The sequence below is a fragment of the Eulemur rufifrons genome, chromosome 15 (genome assembly GCF_041146395.1).
Source record: "Eulemur rufifrons isolate Redbay chromosome 15, OSU_ERuf_1, whole genome shotgun sequence".
Lineage (NCBI taxonomy): Eukaryota > Metazoa > Chordata > Mammalia > Primates > Lemuridae > Eulemur > Eulemur rufifrons.
The window spans coordinates 6,464,455-6,471,323 of NC_090997.1; the positions used below are offsets into that span (position 1 = coordinate 6,464,455).

Sequence of the window (6,869 nt, forward strand, 5' to 3'; positions counted from 1 at the left end):
GCATACACTGAAGTGTGTGATGAAAAATAAAAAAAAATAAAAAAAGAAATACCATGTAAAGGTCAGAAGCAACTCTATCGTACCTACAAGCCACGTGAACATATCCTTAAAACACAGTGCCATTTTTAAAAAGGAGAAGAACAAGATCACAATACCATATGGGTAAATCAAGAGTCTACAGGCCAGCCTGAGCAAGAGCGAGACCCCGTCTCTACCAAAAATAGAAAGAAATTATATGGACAACTAAAAATATATATACATATAGAAAAAATTAGCCGGGCATGGTGGCGCATGCCTGTAGTCCCAGCTACTCGGGAGGCTGAGGCAGGAGGATCGCTTGAGCCCAGGAGTTTGAGGTTGCTGTGAGCTAGGCTGACGCCACGGCACTCACTCTAGCGTGGGCAACAAAGTGAGACTCTGTCTCAAAAAAAAAAAAAAAAAAAAAAAAGTCTATAGGGAGGTAGAAAATAAAAAAAAAAAAAAAAAGAGTCTATAATAAGGCCAGGCATGGCAGCTCACGCCTATAATCCTAGTACTTTCGGAGGCTGAGGCAGGAGGATCACTTGAAGGCAGGAATTAGAGACCAGCTTGGACAATATAGAGACCCCCATCTCTACAAAAAAATAATTAGCCGGGCGTGTACTGGCTTATGCTTTTCCATGTTTTTCTGTATTTTCTTCAATGAGCATGTACTGTTACCAGTAACTTTTAAGTTTATAATTTCTACAGTAAAAAAAAAAAAAAAACTATGAATAAAATGCTAATCAGTAGGTATTTATGTGCTCTAACACAGCCTTAAGATAGTTGATAAATGTTTGGCATTTATTTGAATTTACAAGTTAAAATAAAGACCCATAAAGGGAACAATGTTACAAAGAAAAAACCTGAATTGCAATTCTAGTGATGAAAGATACCTTAAAAACCAGGGATCCTAACTTCCTCATTTTATATAAGAAAAAAACAACACCACGCAGTGGCTCATGCCTGTAATCCTAGCACTCTGGGAGGCTGAGGCAGGCGGATCTCTCAAGGTCAGGAGTTCAAGACCAGCCTGAGCAAGAGCGACACCTCGTCTTTACTAAAAATAGAAAGAAATTACCTGGACAACTAAGAATATATACAGAAAAAATTAGCCAGGCATGGTGGCACATGCCTGTAGTCCCAGCTACTCGGGAGGCTGAGGCAGGAGGATTGCTTGAGCCCAGGAGTTTGAGGTTGCTGTGAGCGAGGCTGACACCACGGCACTCTAGCCTGGGCAACAGAGTGAGACTCTGTCTCAAAAAAAAAAAAAAAGAAAAAAACAATACCAACAGTTTTAGATAACTTATAGAACGATTTTTTCCTAAATTTAAAATCTCATTTCCCCCAGATGCTCTGGATAACCTATATTATCACACTTGGTCAAACTGTTCACCAAAACTACCTGACTCCAGCATTGGCAATAGTGCTCAATCTTTTAATTCTTATCATGCTTCTGTCTTTTCATCCCAATATAAAGCTGAGTAAAAATGAGGAGGGACCAAGGGCCATTTTCAAAGATAGCATATTTTATAAAAAGTTTTCTTACGGTTTTCCCCCATAATACTTAGCAGCTTTTTAAATTGTTTTGTGGATTAAACTAAGGCTTGTAAGAAACAGTGTAAACACTGTTATTGCTAAGAAAAAAGGCTTAACATTAAACAATTTTTAAAAAAGATACTCAGACAAAATTCACATAAAAATAATCCCTTCAGAGCAGAGATTCAAAATCAAGGCTCTACTTTAGAGTCAAATATTTTGATTCATGATAGGCCAAATGATCAGTAATCACAAATTCAAGACATTGTACTCCGAGTTACCTTACTATAAAATGTTATTTTTTTATGAGAAAGTTTCTGCTAATACCAAGTGTTTTTAGAATATCAGTGGAAGAATTTTTTTTTAAAAACCTCTGTTTGGTTTACGAATCTTGGGTGTGGTTCCTTATTTGTCAGCCTGTACCCCCTCCACCCACAATGAAAACCACATGCACTCTAAGTGTGTCTGGTGAAGAAATTTTAAAACCAGATCTAAAAACAAGTCAAAAGCAAGTGAGAACTTTACACTCCTCCTTTGCCTGAAAATTTCAGGAGACCCTTTTTACACATATGTAGTTATATTTTAACAACTGAAATTACTTCAACATAAAAATACAACAATTTGAGAGAATTTACCCCTAAGATAAACAATGCCTTCTCCACATCAGGTGGTTAATAAACGCAATGTGAACAAGTTAATGATTTTTAGTTGTCAACAAAAGTAAAGAACAAAAGGGTACATAAAAAACTGGGGGAAGAAGTTTTGACTCATTTAAGTCACTTAAGGCATTACTTCTCAAACATTTTTTAAAAAGATCAAAAAGACATAAAGTGCACTCAAAGATCCTCATATATTAGGCCAATAAATTTTTTAGCAGAGTAGTTTTCAACTTTCACATACAGTTTCTAATGTAATGATAAACGTTGCACTGTCCTACCATTTGACCTTTCTTTAAACCCTCCTCTTCCTCCTCCTCCACTCACAAAAGGTTTAGCCTAATTCTAATAACCTTTAATCAAAAGACACAATTAATATTGCCCTACAGCAATTCATATGTTTACTAGGTCAACCAACTTTTCATAAGATAGGGCTTTTCTTCAAGCTTTCACTAATTCAAGCCTTCCTGCCCTGACCTATAGGCCATTGGAGGCCCTCGCCCAATTTGTTTCATCTTCCTTCAACTCTGCAGAATTAGGTAATAATAGTTAGATGAGAAATTCTTTTTTTTTTGTATGACCCCACCACCACCAGAAATTCTTAAAAGTTTTCAAAAATTGACAAATGGGATAGGGACTTCAAACTCAAAAGGAGGTCAAATGAAAACCATTGTTTTATTCAATCTAGATGGTTATGCCTGGTTGACTGATTGACTTTACAATGGTACTCTGTGATATCTATAAATACCCCTTTTCTCATGAATATGGTACTTTCTTTCTTTGTGATTTACAATCCATTACCTTTCATTTGGACAATTCAACATTGGGACTAAGACTATTCCTCAAGCCACATATCTAATCTCTCTTACTGAAGTATAAGCCACTGGAAAGCAAGCACAATGTCTTATACTCATTTTAATATCCCCCCATCTCATGCACAGTGCTATGCACTTAGTAAGCACCTTAAAAAAAAGGTTAACTAGAAAAAACACTCACTGTTGATGTCCGTTCCTAAGAGTTCAGAATAGGTATGTTTGATGGGAGATAGGGTTGGGACATGAAATGTTCTTCTATACAGAGCTGGAGAACAGAGTTCTCATCCTCTTATAAGGAAGCTGATATCTAATGTTTGCGGTGGGGAGAGGAACCTGTTATTGTGGTGGTGGTTGTTTTACGTTTAGAGAAACCATATCTACTGCCTGTCTAATTCAGACCAAGGTCAGCTGAAAGGGAGAGGAAGCGTAGGGTCTACCGCACTCCAACCTTCCTCAGTGCATTACAAAAAGAGTAAGTTTCTCTTTGTGTGTTTTAGTCCTCTGAGTGAACTGGGAGATCTGGTCTCTCTGCTAGGCGTTCTGCACACTTTCTGACACCGACTTTCCTCTAAGTCTTTATTGACTTTTTCCTTTCCTCTAGCCGATCCTTTTCCACTCTAAGAGTCTTCGCTGAAGCCCAGTACCTCAAAACTAACTATAGGGAAGGGAGCAGACTCAAAAGTACCACACCCCAAGGTGGGCTTTCGACATCTCTACCTTAGATAACAGCTCTCAGGTTCTTAGACTCCAGAAAAAAGAAAAGCAGGTGAAAATTGGTGACAACCGAGATCTCTGAGGGGACGGACTGGTGGCAGTGAGCAGACAAAGCTGGCAACATGGAAAAAAGAGGAGAGCCTGGCTCCCCGCCCCAACTGCACAAGGAGAAAGAGAAAGGACAGGGTGGAGAGCCTGGGACTGAGAAAATGTGGAGTGCCAACAAGGAGCCTCCAGACACGGAAGACAGGGAGACTGACAGGAGGCTGAGGAGAGGGGCCGAGGGGCTGAAAGGACAGAGCTAGAAAGAGGGCGCTGGCGGGAAGGAGGAGTCGGGGGAAGAAGGAGATGAAGGAAAAAGCCTGGGATGGTGTGAAGACGGCGACGTCAAGAAACTCACCAGAGCACCAGGGGAGGTAGGGTTGGGGGCGGCGGACAGCCGCAGACGCCCCCCTCCCGGCCAGCAGTCTCGGCGTGCAGACAGACGAAGCCCCAGCGGCAGCAGCCAGCTAGCCAGAGGAGACTAGGGAACGCGCAAGGGGCTCTGAGAAAGGGGCCGAGGAGCGGTTGCGGGTCAGGACAACAGGAAGCGCCCCAACTGCCGGAAAAGACGGCACCGCGGAGGGGCCAAGGCAGCCGGGTCCCCAGTCTCGGAGAGGAGTTGGTGCGGCAGCCTGGGGGCAAGACTGCGCGTGCGCGACTTCCCAGCGCGGCCGGGATTTCAGGACTGCGCGTGCGTGGCCCCGCCCTGCCCCGCCCTAGCACCACCGCCACCCCCCCCCCCCCCCCCACACACACACATACACACACACACACGCACACACACCCACACCCCGCCCCACTGCCTCGGGCGGGCGAGGCCGGGGTGAGGCCAGGTGTGTGATGATGTGTGGACTGTCTAGAGGTCGGCTGCGGGGATGGGAGGGGGCGGTTCCACTTGTATTTTTTTGTTTTTATTTTTCACTTTGAAATCATTATAGACTCACAAGAAGTTGCACAGTTAGTACAGAGAAGTTCCGTATACTTGTCACCCACCCTGCTTTCCTCAACATCTTACGTAAGATACCTTCTCAAAACCAGGAAATCGAGGTTGGCAACAATACAATTAACAAAACCAATACAATTAACTTGATTACAGACCATACTTGGATTTAACCAGTTTGTCATCCTTCGTGTGCATGTGTGTATTATGTAGTTCTATGAAGTTTTATCACATGCATAGCCCTCCCTCCTTGATTTTCAACCATTTTAGAATAGGTCTGCTGGAGCCCTTCGTCCCACCCACTCCTCCTTAAATTAAGGATTAATACACCTTACCTGGGATAAGGTGAGCTCTCAGATTTGGGAGGCTACCCAGAGGGTGATGCAGTATGCACAGAACTTGCTTTTCAAGGCTACCCAAGCGCTTGGTCTGTACCACCTTTTGGGGTCAAGAGGTCCCAAGTTTACTAGCCTTTGGGCACACACTCATTCCTTGGAAGTGGAGCAGAATGCCCTCAACTAGAATGTATCAGGCTTCTGGAAACAAAGATGAGTAAGACATGGTCCCTGCTTGCCTTTGAATGGACCATCAAGGGAGCGAAAGGAGCATGTGCTCCCAGTCATCATTCAGGTGTGTTGTGACGGGTGTTATGGTGTCCCATGCTCTCCTGTAACTGTGGTGAGACCTTAGGACTTGGTTTTATCCTTCAAGCTTGGGATCTCAGGCTTTGTTTCCTTTATGATCTGAAAAAACAAGACTTCCTTGACTGCTTTCATCTTCAAAGCCCAGTTTCCTTTTGTCTAGCCTCATACAAAAATCACTTCACCTTTCATTCTCCCTGCCCTTCTCCCCCAGAGCCTTTTATCCAAGTCCTACCCATCCTTAACCTCTTAATAACAGTCCAAGTTGTTTGCATAGTGCTTTACAATTTGCAAACAGCTTTCACTCATTTAATCAGTTGATCCTCACAACTCTTTGGCAGGTCACATAAGATAAGGTTTTACAGATAAAATAACTAACACTTAGAGAAGCTAAGTGACCTGCCTGAATAAGCCAAGTAGCCAAGCAGAGAATCCCACTTCCTGACTGCAAATCCTGTGTTCTGTCTCCCTTCCCCTTTCCTTCCTCTAAAGCCCTGCTCAAACTTTATCTTCCCCTTGGAGCCTTCCCAGTTTCAGAAGACTTATTTCACTCTCTGTTCTCTGTCCTCCTATATTAATTTATCTATATCCCAACTCTAATAAACACTAAAGTTTTCCTCAAAATAGCCAGAATATGCTGCTCTCTGTGAACCCAAAAGATGATGTTTTACCAAGACTCCAATAAGTATAGTAGACATTTGTCATTCTTTTTGGCCACCCAAGCACCTGAACCCCTTCACTATGTTTCCCACTTCCTACTACCAAAACTGAAAATTCCAAATATCCTCTCTCCTAGACTCCTTTGCAACTAGGGTACAAAATCTCTATGTCACCAATCACTTACACCCACCCTAGACTGTGAATTAGAAACTTGGATGACCTGACCTGTACTTGCCTTACTAATCCTGGTGTTATCACAGCCTGCCTTTATTTAAATTTTGATATTTTGTTCATAATGGATTTTTTGCATTAATTTTAATTTTTTAAAACATTGCATTAGATCTTTATCTTGATTACTGAGTCATTTGCTGCCCTGTGAAATCTTCTACCCAAGGTGAGTTGGTCACCTGCTCAGCTCACTCTAGTCCAGGCCCTGGAAGGATCACTCTGAATCCATTCTGGTGAGGGTGGCAGCTGCTTCACACAGTTTCTAGAAGCTGATGTGGCCATGGCTTAGGTGGCAGCATATCCAGCATCTGCTGTCAATGGTATCAGCCACGCCAGCTTCAAGATCTGGGCCCAGATTCCTTCATCAGACCAAATGGTCAGTGTGATATTAAGCCTTTTTCTTGCAGGCTTTGCCACTAAGCCTGGCTCTCTGGCTGTCCCTGGCATTCTGGGTACTACCTAGGATCCTTTATTTCCTTTTTCAATATCCTTTTAATAAAGTCCTTTTCTGCATAAATTGGCCAGAGTTAGTTTCTGTGATTTGCACTTAAAAACTCTGACCAATGCAATATTCTCTTCTTACTCTTGTCCAAGGACTTCTGAAAATAAAAATGTA

The 6,869-nt window shown here is 42.5% G+C and overlaps 1 protein-coding gene across 1 annotated transcript in view; it reads right to left on the minus strand.

The window, feature by feature from the left end:
- STK38 (serine/threonine kinase 38) overlaps nucleotides 1-4,434 on the minus strand; it is a 38,582-nt gene extending 34,148 nt beyond the window's left edge. The window contains exon 1 of the mRNA XM_069489202.1: nucleotides 4,143-4,434. The gene's annotated coding sequence lies outside the window, so the exon portion shown is untranslated. The remainder of the gene's footprint in view (nucleotides 1-4,142) is intronic.
- Between the last annotated feature and the right edge of the window lie 2,435 nt (nucleotides 4,435-6,869).